This window comes from Primulina tabacum, chromosome 8 (assembly GCF_025594145.1).
Source record: "Primulina tabacum isolate GXHZ01 chromosome 8, ASM2559414v2, whole genome shotgun sequence".
NCBI classification, from domain to species: domain Eukaryota; kingdom Viridiplantae; phylum Streptophyta; class Magnoliopsida; order Lamiales; family Gesneriaceae; genus Primulina; species Primulina tabacum.
The window spans coordinates 11,145,289-11,162,418 of NC_134557.1; the positions used below are offsets into that span (position 1 = coordinate 11,145,289).

The 17,130-nt window shown below is 35.4% G+C and overlaps 1 long non-coding RNA gene across 1 annotated transcript in view; it reads left to right on the forward strand.

The window, feature by feature from the left end:
• Nucleotides 1-10,196: 10,196 nt before the first annotated feature.
• Nucleotides 10,197-17,130, forward strand: part of LOC142553737 (uncharacterized) — a 33,517-nt gene continuing 26,583 nt past the window's right edge. The window contains exons 1-2 of the long non-coding RNA XR_012821992.1: nucleotides 10,197-10,591; nucleotides 10,672-10,745. This is a non-coding gene — a long non-coding RNA (uncharacterized LOC142553737). The remainder of the gene's footprint in view (nucleotides 10,592-10,671; nucleotides 10,746-17,130) is intronic.

Genomic DNA, 17,130 nt, shown 5'->3' on the forward strand with positions numbered 1-17,130 from the left:
TAAGAATTATTTTTCCTTTTTCATCTATATAACCAAGAAATCTAATATTAGTTTGAAACAAAATCATTTTGGGTTTTGATATAACCAAACAATTCTGAAGAACAATTTTTTTAAATATATCTAAATGTTTAAAATTTATTTAAATATCTTTTGAAAAAACTAAAATATCATCAATATAAACAATTATAAAATTACTATAAGAACAAAAAATATCATTCATAATTTGTTGAAAATCTGAAAGGGCAATTTTAAGGCCAAATGGCATTATTGTCTATTCATAATATCATATTGGAACATTAAAAGCAATTTTATATCTATCAAATTTTTTATTTGAATATGTCAAAATCCTGATTTTAAATCGAATTTTGAAAATATAACAGCGCTGACATGTCTATCTAATAAATCTTTTTTATTAGGAATATGATGTCTAATCCATTTTAGAACCTTATTTAAAGGTTTATAGCTTATGACTAATCTAAGAACTCCTCTTTCCTGTTCAGAATGTTTATTAATATAAAAAGCAATACATGACCAAGGAGATTGAGATTGTTTCATCAAACATTTATCTAATGAAGAATGTATTTCATTTTTACGTAATTCTAAATATTCAGAATTCATCTGACAAGGCTCAGATTTTGTAGATAATTTTTATGTTTTCATATATTTTTTAATGGATAATACATTTTTGCTAAATATTATTAATGTAAGATAGAAAAGTATTATTTATTAATTTTTAAACGTTTTATTGTATGATGACTAAAGTATAAAAATTATATAACTTTCAGCGGTCCAACCCGAATTGGGCCCACCGAGTTTTGGGACAAGGCGAGATGAGTCTAAAGTGAGGTGGGACAGGGTGAGTCGGGTCTCAAATTTGGTCAAATCTATTCGTCGTCATCCTTAACTGGGTGATATCAAAATATAATTATTTATTGTAATTACAATACTTTTGTCAATTTTAGGGTGTGTTTACTTTGGTTAATAAGATTAGATATGAAAAAAATGTTGTAATTATTTAAATATTGAGTAGGATGTGGATGATGTATGTTTGATTTGATTGATTAAATATGAGATAATATAATAAATATTGTTTTTGTCATTTCAATAATTAATGAAAATTAAAAATTCATAATTAATAAAGAAAAATTATATGAAGAATAAAGTTGCAATTTTTAAGTAAATGATTTTATTAATATGATATAAATAATCAATACACAAAATGTAACCAAAAAGTGATAAATGATGGGAGATTGAAACCATATAAAGTAAACATGTATCACCACTTGGTACGAGGATAAAATATTGATTGATTATTTATCTTACTTTGTCCAATGCTTGGTTCAAGCTTTACAAAAGATTAATATCATGAACTATTATTTTATCCAAATATATTGATTTATCATCCTATCATTATAAATATCTTATCATCTCATCCATGACCCAACAAGTGTAAGTGTATTATGATAAATAAATTGTTCAATACTTATTAAAGAATGACCTCATGGTCGATGTATATTTTATTATACGAAGAAAATAAATAATATCACAATATAATATATTGTTATTATCGAAAAAGAGTTTAGAAATTGAGGTTGAATAAATTTTTTTAATTTTTTCTTCTAAAATTGAGTTGTCTTTAACAATTGTCAGAGATCACTTAAAAAGCGCAGAAATTGTCAGAGACCACTTAAACAGATAGAATAGATAAGGCAGACAGATAAGAAGCAGCTCAAAATAAATAGCACTAGATATATGAAAGTTCAAAGGTAATATATTTAACACCCGAAAGTCAGTCCACGTATCCTGCATGCACGAAAATTATTAAATTGCTAAAATATTTTAATTAAATTATTTTGGATGCATGAATAATATATTTTGAGTGACTAAATAATTCATTGTGTAATTTTGCTCGATTGCATAATTTAAAATTTTCAGGCAAATATCGATGGTTGACCAAGGACGGAGGACCGGAGATGATTAATGTGTTGAAGATTTAAAAGCTAAATTTTTATTTTTAGTTAATAAAATATCTATTCAAAATAATTTAATAATTATGGCATTTTTAAGGTCAAATTTAAATTAATTAGTGGGAGCAATGAAATTATGTTTTTTATAATGGATTTTTTTGGAAAAATATATTTAAATCTTTTAATTTGAGGTCTAATAATTTTAAAATCTTAATGGACCTAATTTATTAATTAAAAACTAGGGTTAATTAAACACATTAATTAAGTAATTAAAAAGCTTTTATATTTTTATTTTTATTTTTATTTATATAACTAAACCCTAAAACACCTACACGCGCACGCGCACACACACTCCTAAAACACCTACACGCATACACACATACACTTAAAGGAAGAGCCGAAACTTGGGAAGGTTGCAAATGAAAGTTTCAAATTTTTTCTCATTTGTTCTTTGATTTTCTTGCTCGTTCTTCATTCCAACAACGATCACCCGACTTCTTTGCATCCCAAAGTGGGTTTTCAGTACGGTTTTGACTAAGAAAAAAGGGAATAAATCGTCATCCATTCGTTACCTAACGTTCCACCGCTTCGGTATTCGTATTTCGAGCGTTTAATTGCAAAGCACGTTTCTAAACCTTCTTTTTTGCACCATGCAAATCATAGTATGTGTGTTTTATGTTTTGACGGATGAAATTATATTGATCAAATTATTTAACATTTTGACGATTATTTTCAAAGTTTTGATCAACAATGTTCCTGACAGACGCTTCGTCAGTGGATCAACAATGTTATTTAAAGAGGTGACTCTCTCTACTGATATGTCTCATCTTCCTACAATCTCTCGGATTATGTGGAACTTCCTCACTATATGTTTGAATCGCTGATAAAATCTCAGTTCCTTTTCTTGCACAACAACATTGATGTTGTCGTAGTAGAGTGTGACTGGATCAACTCCTTGAGGAATGACACCCAACTCTTGAACGAAATTCCTCATCCAAACAGTATTCTTTGCTGCACCTATGCATTCGAGTGGGACTGGATCAACTCCTTGAGAAATGACACCCAACTCTTGAACAAAATTCATCATCTAAACAGTATTCTTTGCTGCAGCTATGTATTCAGCTTGAATTCGTTGTGGTATCTTGCTTGGAACTATTCCAAGAGACAACACCATCATTGACCTTGAATACAAATCCAGAGGTTGATTTAAAATCATCCATTTGATTGGAAAATAGAATCAGTATAGCCTTTCAATTTTAATTCTCGCATCCTGTAAATCATGAAAAATTCTTAGTTCTTCTTAAGTATTTAAGAATATCCTTCATAGTTTTCCAATGCAATGGACCGTGATTTGACTGATATCTTCTTGCAAAACTCAGTGCAAATGCAATATCAGGTTGATTAGATATCATACCATACATTATACTGCCTATAGAATATGCATATATGATGCGGCTCATGGTTTCTATCTCATCCTCAGTCTTAGGACACAAACTTAGATAAAGTCACATCATAGCACATTGGGAGATATCCTCTCTTGGACTCCTCCATAGAGAATCTTCTCATTATGGCATCGATATAAGTGTATTGGATGAGCCTTATCATAATCTTTGATTTATCCTTATAGATATGTATTCCTAATACATAGGATGCTTCACCCATATCTTTCATGGAGAATTTAAAGCCAACCATACTTTAGTTGACTAAAACATCTCTACATGATTCCCAATAAGTAGTATGATATCAACAGAAAATAATAGGAATACCACTGCACTTTCACTAACCTACTTGGATACACATTGTTCTTCATGGTTTTAACAACCTCAAACTCTTTGATAGTGTTGTCAAGTATGAGGTTTTAGCTACTTGATTCCTGCTTGGGTTCATAGATGGATCTCTGAAGTTTGCATACAATATGCTCATTTCTTATTGATATGAATCATTTAGGTTGAGACATGTAAATCTCTTCCTTAGTGTCACCATTAAGGAACACTTTCTTCAACTGCATCTATTGGAACATTTCATGTGTCGCAATCTTGATTTTGATGTTAACAAAACTTTCTATTTTGTATCTAATGATTTTGTCTAAGTGCACAGAAACTAGAACTGATCAGGATTAGAATTGATCAGTTATCGAGCCAAAAATGAAGCTATCAAGACGCAAAACTGAAAGCGCCAACTGATTGCCCAAACTGAATCAGCTCAACTAACTTATCAAAGACCAGCTCAACTGATTGTTCAGCCGATAGGTGGTTCAACAAAAGACCTTTAGAAGCCCAACCAGCTGATGAAGAGCTCAACTGATGAAGAGCCCAGCTAACCAGTTCAACTGAAGCAGTGAAATCAGTTCAACTGACCATTTCAGAACATCATTTAGGAATCAATCAGTTTGCAGAACACGACAAGCTTATAAAAATAGATCCAGCTATGCGCATTGAGGAAAAGCTTTTGTCCTAGTCAAAGGACAATAATGGACGTTGCAGCAGTGCTTAAAGCCAAAACGTTCCAGAATGACTGTCGGAAAGTACATACATATTTCGAGGAACGAATTCAAAATTGCAACAAACATATTTGATGAGTCTTGGTGTACGGTCACATTGCCTCTATAAATACCAGACCAAGATCATCAATATAAAAGTGTGGGAAATACACGTGTGTGGAAAAACAAGAGTGTGTGAAGAACAAAAGAAGAAGGGCACGCATAATGCACATCAGCTTACAAGAAGCGATCAACCCAGATTTGAGGCAACACTTCAAAGTGTTATCAGCTTAGATTAGAAGCATTTTTCCTTCAATGTATGAGAACACATTCGTGTTGTATTCATATATCAGTTCTCACACACGCACACACACAATCACTCACATATACAGAGAGTAGAGATTATTGAATAGCTGAGTGAGTCTTGCACAAAGACAATAAAATTGTGTATGTAGTCTTTAACACATAGACGTTAAACAAGTGTTGGCTGGAAGGTGTTGGCTTCAGTCTAGGCTAGGAGTTCAGTTAGGCAGTAGGGTAAGTCCTAAGCTGAGTGGGTTTGTACAAAGCTTTGTATAATCAAAGTCTTCTAGTGGATCCTACCCAAGGTGGTAGAACGGGGTGACATAGGAAGCAGTTGAAATTTCCGAACATCCATAAACATATCTTGTGTAAGTAATTGTTTAACTATTATTTTCAAACCTATTTGATCAGTTCGAGCTGTTATTAGTTCAGTTCTCACCATAACTGAATTGATATATGCAAGAACTGATCCCCTTTATATATATTAATCAATTTACACAAGTTAAAAGTTTTAAACTGATTAGCTTTCTTAACAAATGATTATTTAGAGTATTTTCCACTTTTTTTAAAACCAAACTCGATCTAATTCATCGGAGTTTACATTCTTAGAACACGAGCTATTGTAGCTTATTGGGAATATTGTGTTTGAAGCAACCTCGCAGATGCCTAGAACCGATCCATCAACATCTGTCATATTTCATATTCATACCATGCTGCTATGCCTAGAAATATATTAATGGACTTGAACATTGCAACATGAGAAAAGTTTTCGTCATATTCAATACATTGCTTTTGAGTGAACCCTTTTGCTACTAATCTTGCTTTTAAGGTCAATATATTCTCATTTGCCCCAAGTTTTCTTTTGTAAATCATTTGGTTCCTATGAGAACAATTCTCTCAGGTGGATCCACTAAGGACCACACTTGGTTCAAATACATAGAGTCTGAGATCATGGCTTCAAGTCATTTAGATGAATCGATAGCAGACAATTTTTCTTTGAATTTCTTGGATCACATCCAGGAATGAGCTCATCTTGGCCTTATTCAAGAAGCAAACTTATCCTCTTAGGTGGCCTTGAGATCCTTCCAGATCACTTAGAAGCTTGTCTTTCTTCAACTAACTGTTGGGGCGTGAGTTGTACGATTTTATAAGTGGGTGGATTTCCAAATCTCTTTGAGTTCTATCATTCCACATTTTCTATCTAATAAAAACTCGTTCATTAGGAAGATGACATTTTCTTTGAAACACACAAATTTATTTCATTGGGACCATATAAATAATATCCGAAAAAGCAGTACAAGTTGACTCTACTATCTAATTTGTCTCTCATTACTTGCTTTACATAAGCAGAATATTCTCATATTCTTAGGAAAAAAATTTGGGAGGCTTTCACCTCCATATCTCACATGGAGTTTTATACACTGGCTTTATATTGACTTGGTTCAATAAAATTACCGCAATTTCAAGTGCAAATCCCCTAAAGAATGATGTCAGTTCACTGAATCTCATCATAGATCGAACCATGTTCATCAATGTCCGATTACGACGTTTTGATAGACCATTCAACTGAGGTGTGGCAGATGATGTCAATTGTGAGATAATCTCATTTTCCTTAAGGTAATTTTGAAATTCAGTACTTAAGTACTCCTCACTTCAATCAGATTAAAGTGTTTTAATACTCTTTGGATCAAGGGATGTTGTGTTGTGTTACAAATGAGTACACACTTCACCGAAAGTTGTATAAGATTTTGTTGAGTCGGTTTATGCAGGTTCTCTACATTCCAAGAAGTCTATTATGGTGTATATTTTTACAGCATATGGTGGATCCATAAGTTGGAGAGCTAGCTTACAAAAGGTCGTGGCACTCACAACTACAGAGGCATAATATATAGCTGTGACTGAAGCTATAAAAGAGGAAATTTGATTACAAGACATCATAAAAGAACTTTGTATGATTCAAGAAAACATGGTGGTTCATTGTGACAGTCAAAGTGCACTACACCTCATGAAAAAATCTAGTTCGTCATGATAGATCAAACACATCGACATAAAATTACACTTTATTCAATAAGTGTTGGCTATCGGAGGCATCAAGGTCAAAAAAGTGGCATCTCCTGGACAATCCAACAAATGTTCTAACCAAAAGCATCAGCATCCAAGTTTAGGAACAATCTAAACTTGGTTAAAGTAGCGGAAGAACCTTGACATAAGGTTTGAGTGTAGCCACAGATTCTGAAACTAAAGAAAGCGGGAATGGAACCAAGGTGAAGATATGTTGAACATTGGTCCAATTCCTAGAACATATAAAGCATTGTGAGTAAAAGCAAAAGCATAAGCAACCAACTTTGATTTGGCTTGGACAGAGGGATGTGTGTGAGTGCATAGTTGGCTAAAGGCAGTTAAAACTTTCCGATTGTAATAAAATATATATATATCTGAGTCAAAGATGTAAACTCTATTCAATTTCTTCATAGTGTAATAATTTATGTAGCTATCGTGGATGTAGATTCAATTGAATCGAACCACGTAAATTTTGTGTTCTCTGCTTTCATCTTTACTTTCCATTCAAACTCTTCGTGAAATTCTCAAGTGCGTTAATCTTGAATGCGAGATTATTTCTATGACCAAGTGTTCGATCATATTGATGTTTCAAGAAGCTTGAATGATCTTGGGAAAAATTTATACCACACCTTTCGATTTGTCCCATCAATAGCCAACGACCATGATTTCACACTTGTACCTACTTGTCAATTCTATCCCGATGGCGCCCTTAGGTGTCCAATTTCCATAGTTTCATGCAATCCGTGAACTGACAGGACCAACTACCATGTCAACGAGAGATTCTCCCGTAACGCCCAAATTATCCTTTGATTAAATTAGGTTCTTGAGATCGGGGAAATTTTGCAATAAATTATTTTTACGGGATGCATGAGTTATAAATTTGATTATTTTGGGAATTTAGCATTTAATATTTTTGCAATAACTAGAATATATTCATCTGAGTCCATGTGTTATACATAAAATATATAAAGACACACACACACACACACACACACATACATACATATATATATATATATATATATACATATATATATACACATATATATATGTATATTGTACATACATAAAGAGCAACTAGTGTGAGCCACCACCTCTTTAACCAATTATATGAAATAGAATGATTTCTTAGTGAAGGTTTTAGAAGGACGGAGATAAAAGAGTCGACACACAGAATGAATAGGCCGCACTCTCACTGAATGTAGGTTTTCCATTTCCTTCCATAGCAGTTAGCCAATCGTCCTTTTATTGCCTTCATTTGGTGAGAGTAGAGAGGAAATGGCAACCACCATGTATAGCTCGTTGCTGAAAGCCCTTGAAATACTCGAGAACTCGGCGAGAGAAACACATTGTTCTTCATTTGAGATTGTGATTCCATCGAGTTCTCAGAAATGGAGATGGAATCAATTGACGATCCTTTTGCTGTAGGACACGAGATTTATTGAATCCGTAGGCAAGCCCTAAGACGATGATGTAAGCGAAATTGCTAATAACAGAATCGTAGAAGCAAGGTCGTAAAGCCAAAACAATAAACGAAATAAGTATACTGTTGAAAATATGTGTATCGTATATGTAAGAACAAAACCAAACCGAAACCCATAGTAAATACAGTTTCCTTAAAACATATTTGTCCCCACTGGTATATGCTCCGAGGATTTGACCAGGCGATTTTTTCCCATAATACAATGGGCAGACTCGTCATGATGTTGCATAAATCACCACATCGACGAACGAAAGAGTACCTGAACTTTATCAGCATAATACACAGGAAGTTTACATGAAGGAGGAAGAAAGTGTATTTCTAGTGTGTTTTCACGCCAACAGCCAATCAGACGGAGTACCAACAGTCAGGCATGTGGAAGGTCTCTTCCGAGGGGAAAAAAAAATTGTAAAAGGTGGCATAACCTAGCTAGGAGCTTTTTTCCTTGATCTGTCTGACATTCGATATTCGATGCACTCAGGTCGCGCTCGTATTCTTTAACATAAGTCAGGCCTTTTCTAGTTCAAATCGGGCCCATGATTTGCACCCCATGCGCTGGTCTGTGTGAGAGAAAGCCCCTAAACCAATCATTCTTACTTCCATAAAGTGTAACACAATATACGCTCTTCTATATCATTTTAATGTTTCTAAGAAGAAGATATCACCATAGAGCAATAATTTGGATTGTTTAATAATATGAATAATATAATTCCAAACATTTATAATTCAAATCAAGATCAATTTTAATTTTTCCTTTCTTGAAGAAATTGCCTTTTCCTCATAGTACTAGAAACTAACTAATGTCACATAAGACTTGATAAAGTTACTTATTTAATCAAAACGAACTTGAACACGAGGGCACCAAGAAGAGCCCCAAATAAAAAAATTGGTATTTTTCTATGCCAAAAAAATTAATTTTATGTTGAAACTCTTAAGAGTCTTAAGTTCAAATATAAAAGCACGTGTATCACCAAAAACTTATACGCACCACCTTCAAATTAAATGGGATTATAGTAATTTTTTTAAAAGAGTCACTAAAATTATTTTTTTATCAAAAAATATAAAATAAATTTGATTTCTCTTTTATAATCTTATTTATTATTGTCTCTTATGAGATCCGTGAGATGAGTCATCTCTGCTTATATTTGCAATAATTGATCCTGACTTTAGAATAATTATTTTTTGATCAAATTCAGTACGTGATAATAATTGATGTTTGGTACTGTTATGTGTTATTGTTATTTAATTTGAATTTGAATTTGAATTTCTTCTAAGCTTAATCCATTATTTAATTGAATTATGTTATTTGTATTAGAATAATTTAATTTATTTATTTAGTTTAATTATTTACAAAAATAATTTCTTTTATTTAATCTAGATTAAATTAAATAATTTATATCATAATAATTTAATTATAGTCTATGATGGAACGACTTAAACTCCATCCAACTATATTATCACTTGATTTAGTACACTTGATAGGTTTACCAATCGAAATCATCGATCATCGATCCTATATGAAACCCGACTTTATTTAAATTAGTCGAATTCAGTTTTTTTATTTGAAATACCCGATTAAGTGTACTGATCGGGGTCGGGGTCGGGGTCGGATCGGGATCGGGATCGAACTACCAGATCCATTTGTCCACTCCTAGTAATAAAACAACTCGGAGTTGCCAACTTATTAGACATACTTTATAACAATATTTATATTATGCTCATTTTTTATAGATTTTATATTTAGAAATCTACGTATCTAAAAGAGGGAATAATGCGTTTTTGGCCCGTTTGTGGCAAGTTGCCGGTTGCTCCCATTATACATGGGTCACATGCATCTCTCCACATATGCACCGACAACCATTTCCACGGGGATATCACATGTCTATAACTTGAGTGTCTAGTTTGTACAATTGAATTCTTCCGCTTGTTTGTCCTTCTCGTCATTCTCGTTCCCTTCACTTCGACTCTTGCATCTTTCGCATCGATTCTTGCACCTTTCGTCCGCTCTGTTTTCTGCCCAATGATCTGTCTTTCTTCCCCCCGCTTCGTCACGATCAACTTTGCCTGCCGTCTTTTGTTGCTCTTTCTCTTTTCTTTTCGCTTCATTTCGTTCGCCTTCGGACGGTGTTGTTCTCGGCCACCCGCCGTCAATTGCTTATCTTTCTCTCTTCCGTTCCCTTTGTGTCATTCACCTTCAGCCAGTGTTGTTCCCGGTCCAAGACTCTATGATCCACGCTCTTTTGTTTTGCTGTTACGCTTACTTGGGCCTCAGGCGTTGCATCTACTGACATTTTCTCCCAGGTTTCAATGCTTATTGTAAAATTTCACCAGCTAATTACAGTCACATATATGCTTGCCTACTCATCTATTTTTCATTTCAGTTTTCTCGTGCTCTGTGAAGTATTCTGAACGGTTTAGTGGCCTTCTTCACTTCATGCCACAGACATCGCCTAAGGTATGATATAAGTGTATCGGCTACCAGCTGTTTCCAGTTTAGACAAGTTGGTTGCGCAGTTTGTGGAAAGTACCTTAATGGCCTTATGAAAATTATGAATGTCATGTAAGGTGGATACACTTCTCGGTTTTTAGATCACATAACGGTCCATTCAAAAACAGCAACAAACGTTGATAATGATGATAGCCACATATGCCAAAAAAATTCAGATAACTTTGTGACCAAAGGTTATGTGATGAATGACTAACGTGGAGATTGGTTTGTTCTCTGGGTCAAAATAAAAGCTGGAACACCATTATGGCAGTGGTGTGTGTGGGGGAGAAGATTAAAGCAAAGCAACTACTCCTTAAGGAGCCTATAATTGTCATGTACTAGGCATTCTAACCATATGTAGGAGGGCCGTAGATTACCTTGAAAGGTTGACTTGGCTTAATTTGGCCACGATAAATGATGTTGCCGAATGGATATGTCTTAATTCTGAAATTAAACAATTGGAAATAAATTACTATAGAAGCATCTATTCTAAATTATTTATTTATTAGTATTCATTAGCACTCAATATGTATATTGTAACATCCCGAAAATCGGAAAGTCCACGTGAACCACATGCATGCAAATTATTAAATTTTTTAGTATTTTATTAAATTCTTTTAAATCATAAAATGCATGTTTATTTTAGTAATTTGTGTTTAATTATTTTTATGCATTTATGCATTATTATTGCATGATAGGATTTAATTCATGAAATTCTAAAGGTTCATGCATTAAAGATTTTAAGTTGCATTTCGCACTCGAGCGAGGAGCGGAGACCGAGAAATTTTCAAGAAAATTATTTTATTACACGATTATTTTTTATTAAGTAATATAAGATGTTTTAAAGGTATATTTTTCAAGAATTGGGATTTATTAGGTATTTTTACCCGCAGAATTTTAATTTTTAACGGTACGTAAATTTTATTGAATCAGAGGACTTTTTGAGGGTTCGGCTAATATTTCCAAAATCTTTCGAACACGAAATATTTTTCGGGAGTGTATTTGGATTTGATGGGCCTACTTTTTGTAATGCCCGATATTTTGTTATTGTAATATGAAATGATTTATTGATAATTGATGTGATTATAGACGGAAAGGATCAGACCTGGAAAGACGAAAGAAGACCTGAATTATGTGCGAGGACAGAACCCCTCGCGCATATGCGCGACCGAGCAGGGACGCATATGCGCGAGGTAGGCAGAGAACCTCGCGCATATGCACGACCAGGACCCGCGCATATGCGCGAGTATGGCAGAGAACCTCGCGCATATGCGCGAAGAGAGGACGCGCATATGCGCGAGCTGAGGATAGGAAAAATGCCAAGACCAGTAGGTCTCGCGCATATGCGCCAGAGGAGGTCGCGCATATGCACGAGACGTGCAGCGCAAGAAAGAAGCCACTTGGCTTGGACATGCAATATAATATGAAGCTAACTTCATTTTCTTCAAAATTTTAGCTGGAAACCGAGACTTCCTTTGGAAGAATGCTCAAGTTTCTTCAAACCAGAGATTTGTGAGTTATGCAAGATCCGACCGTCTAATTTTCAATCCGAATTCAGTATCAGACTCCTCTCGACAAAGGCTTCAGAAGGACGTAAGTTTTATTACTTTCTGATATGATTTGAAAATATGATATGGAAGAAATCCTGATATGACTGATATTATCTGTTCCTGAGATTGTTGTAATTGTATAATCGAAACCAGATCGAAGAACAGACACCGTATGAAATTGTTATCATTTTCAGATTGAATTTGATTGAGATTATACATATTTAATATCAGATTGTGTTGTTGATCGATTATGAGTTATGATTTGTATCTGCTGAGATTATATTGCTGGGTATATCGAGATTGTGTGATTATGCCGTTGAAACAGAATTCGAGATTCGACTTCGTCAGATCGACAAGAGAAAAGTATAAATCAATGTTGAACCGGGAAGATACGAATCGAGTTAGATCTGACTTGAGTTTCCCAAAACCACATACTTTATTTATTGCATTGATGTTTGCAATTCATGAGATTGATATGCTTAGTATATTGATTTATAATAAAGCATGTATAGAGTTCGGGCAGATGTGCCTAGTCTTTGGCAGAGCCGCCAAGACACTGGAATTTTGGTGTATCGATGTTGCTTAGAAGTAGATCGACTTCTATCGCTGAGATTCGATACATAATGCAAAAGTCTGAGTTAGACCGGGATCCCTAGATTAGAGAAGAGCCGAGTCTGAGATTATGAGTCACGAGTTTGATTTACAGTTTTATATCGATTCATGTCTTTCAGATTGTGATACATATTATTGATATCTGTTTCATTTTTTTATATCTGTCTATATGATTGCATGTATACGTTGTTTATACTGGGAATATATTTCTCACCGGAGTTATCCGGCTGTTGCTGTGTTTGTATGTGTGCATGACAACATGTGGGACATGATCAGGGTCGAGAAGAGGATGAGAGATCAAGATTAGCGTGGAGATCCGGACTTAGAAGTAGATTGACTTTCAACACTTGATGTATAGTTGTTGAACCATAGTTTGAAAGTGAATGTATTTGTACAAGACTTGTACTTTACTTTTGATGCTTGTATCAGATTGATTATTATATGTTCCGCACTTATGTATTTTAAAAAAAATTTATAGACCCAGATTAATTAACTTATCCTAATGATGATTAAGAAAACGAATTAGGTTTGGGTCCCAACAGCAGGTGGTATTAGAGCAGTAGGTTCCTTAGACTGACCTAGAAGCTAGTGAGCGGGGTAGATTGAGTTTTATTTCCTGTTTTTGAAGTGCTAGCATGATAGCATGTTTTACTGCTTTAAATACATGTTTACCTGATTATCTGATTTGATTGGAAACATGTGTCATTGAGAATGAATCAGAACTGATTTTTGATCAGAGGTAAGATGATCAGAAGAGGACTGAGACAGATTTGTCAGATTTGAGTATTAACCCTTTTGATAATCAGATATGCCTCCTCGAAGAATCCCAGAAAAGGGTAGTACTTCGACTAATCCGATGGATGTGACAGCGACACCGATGGAAACACTACTGAAGAGATTTCAGTCGTTCAAACCACCGACTCTGAAGGGCACTGAGACTTTAGTTGACTATGAGATTTGGCTAGATGACATAGAGATGCTGTTTGATTCATTGTATTATACAGACGAGCGCAGAGTTAGATTGATTGGGCACCAATTGCATGATGTTGCGAAGAATTGGTGGCTTACGACGAAAAGGGCTTTGGAGTATCGAGGTACAGTCATTACTTGGAAAATCTTCAAGACTGAATTTTATCAAAGATTTTTCCCAGTATCGTACAGGAAAGACAAAGGGACAGATTTTGCTGAATCTGAGACAGGGTCAGTTGAACATTGAAGAATATGTGGCCAAGTTCTCTACATTGCTACGATTTGCTCCACATGTTGCTGAGAATGATGAAGCTGTTGCTGATCAGTTTATCAATGGGCTGAATCCTGAGATTTTTACACTGGTAAATACCGAGAGACCGAATAACTTTGCTGATGCCCTGAACAGAGCAAAAGGAGCTGAAGCTGGCCTGATTAGGCAGAAAGGAGCTTCGTATGTTCCTCCAGTATAGAAATAGCAACCATCTTCCCCTCAGTTCCAACAACCACCTCCCAGATTTGAGAGTGGCAGTAGCAGTAGTGGAAAGAAAGATTATTTGAAAGCCAAAGGAAGACAGTTCAAAAGGCCTGGTAGTAGTTCTTCTAGCTCCAGTGGTTCCAGACAGAGTTATACAGGAGCTTATTGCAGAACTTGCGGAGGAAGACATCCCACAGAGCAATGCCAAGGAGTATCTGGTAGTTGCAACATCTGCAGACAGCATGGACATTTTGCTAGAGTGTGTCCACAGAGAGGTTCACAGAGATCCCAAGGAACAGAGTCATCTGGATCAGTGGCTCAGACTGATAGACGTTCATCTGCTGTTCACTCCTTCCAGCCACCACCGACTACTACTCAGTCATAGCTGAGGCCAGGAGGAAGCCAGACTGTTAGACAGCCTCCGACATAGCAGGCCAGAGTATTCGCTTTGACTGAAGAACAGGCTCAGGAAGCACCAGATGATGTTGTTGCAGGTAACTGTTCCTTATGTGGTTATCCTGCTTACATGTTGATTGATACGGGTGCATCCCATACCTTTATTTTTGAACGATTTGCATTGATTCATGCATTGCCTGTTGAGTCATTATCTGCTGTAGTATCTGTCTCTTCACCTTTGGGGAGAGGTCTTGTATCAGTGACGTCTGTTAGACATTGTATGCTACAGTATGACGGGCATGAGATTGAGTTAGATTGTATTGTACTTGAGTTGTCTGATTTTGACTACATTATTGGTATCGATATGCTGTTCAAGTACAGAGCTACCGTAGATTGTTTCCAGAAGACTGTGAGATTCAGACCAGACATGGCTGATGAATGGAAATTTTACGGTAAGGGTTCTAGATCTAGAATTCTTTTGATATCTGCGATATCTATGACTCGATTGTTACAGAAAGGAGCAGAGGGATTCCTTGTGTATTCAGTAGACGTACTGAAATCGAGCCCATCATTGGCTGATTTGCCAGTGGTATGTGAGTTTGCTGATGTCTTCCCAGATGAGATTCCGGGTTTGCCTCCAGTCAGAGAGATAGACTTTAGCATTGAATTGGTACCAGGTACAGTTCCGATTTCTAGAGCTCCGTATAGAATGGCACCGATTGAACTAAAAGAATTGAAAGAGCAGTTAGAAGATTTACTGGCCAAGGGTTACATCAGACCGAGTGTTTCTCCTTGGGGTGCTCCAGTACTATTTGTCATAAAGAAGCATGGTTCAATGAGACTTTGCATTGACTACCGGCAACTGAACAAGGCTACGGTAAAGAACAAATACCCTTTGCCTCGTATTGATGATTTATTTGATCAGTTGCAGGGTTCTTCTGTGTATTACAAGATCGATATGAGATCTGGATATCATCAACTGAGAGTCAGAGATTTTGATATCTCGAAGACAGCTTTCAGAACCAGGTATGGCCATTATGAGTTTATTGTCATGCCGTTTGGTTTAACGAATGCCCCAGCTGTATTTATGGGATTGATGAACCGTGTGTTTCAGATGTATCTCGATGATTTTGTGATTATTTTTATCGATGATATTTTGATTTATTCGAAGAATATGATTGATCATGCTAAACATCTGAGAACTGTGTAGAGAATTCTGAGAACTGAGAAATTGTATGCCAAACTGTCGAAATGTGAATTCTGGCTGAAACAAGTTGTATTTCTGGGTCATATCATATCTGGAGATGGTATTTCTGTTGATCATAGCAAGGTTGAGGCAGTGATTACCTGGCCTAGACCGACATCTGTGCCAGAGATACGCAGTTTTATGGGTTTAGCAGGATATTACCGTCGATTTATTAAAGATTTCTCGAGTATTGCTAAGCCGATTACTCAGTTGACTCAGAAGAATGCACCATTTGTTTGGTCTGAAGAGTGTGAGTCCAGTTTTCTCGAGTTGAAGAAGAGATTGACCAGTGCTCCTGTATTGACTATTCCATCAAGTACTGGTGATTTTGTTGTTTATTGTGATGCTTCTCACAGAGGATTAGGTGGTGTTTTGATGCAGCGAGGACATGTTATTGCCTATGCCTCCAGACAATTGAAGTCACATGAGTCTCGCTACCCAATTCATGATCTTGAATTGGCAGCCATTGTCTTTGCATTGAAGATTTGACGACATTATCTATATGGTGAGAAGTTTGAGATTTATTCTGATCACAAGAGTATGAAATATCTATTTTCACAATATGAATTGAATATGAGACAACGAAGATGACTTGATTTATTGAAAGATTTTGATTGTGAAATCAAATATTATCCGGGAAAGTCGAATGCAGCAGCTGATGCACTGAGTCGAAAGGTATTTTCTTTATCCTTATCGACGATTGGTGTTTCGAATTTGATAGAATATTGCTGTCTTTCTGGATTGATATTTGAGATAGATTGTAAACCATTGAGACTCTATGCTGTTCAAGTTGAACCAGAGCAGATTTTGAGAATTAAAGAAGCTCAGAAATTTGATCAGAATGTGCAGAACTCGATTTCGATGGTCAGAGCAGGGCATCGATCAGAATATCAGGTACGTGATCATGTAATTTATGTGAATAATCGTCTAGTTGTGACAGATGTTTCAGATTTGAAACGACAGATATTGTCAGAAGCGCACAGTAGTCAATTCAGTATTCATCCTTATGGCAGAAAGATGTATAATGATTTGAAAAGACAGTTTTGGTGGAAACATATGAAGGCAGATATTGCAGAGTTTGTGTCCAGATATCTGAATTTCCAA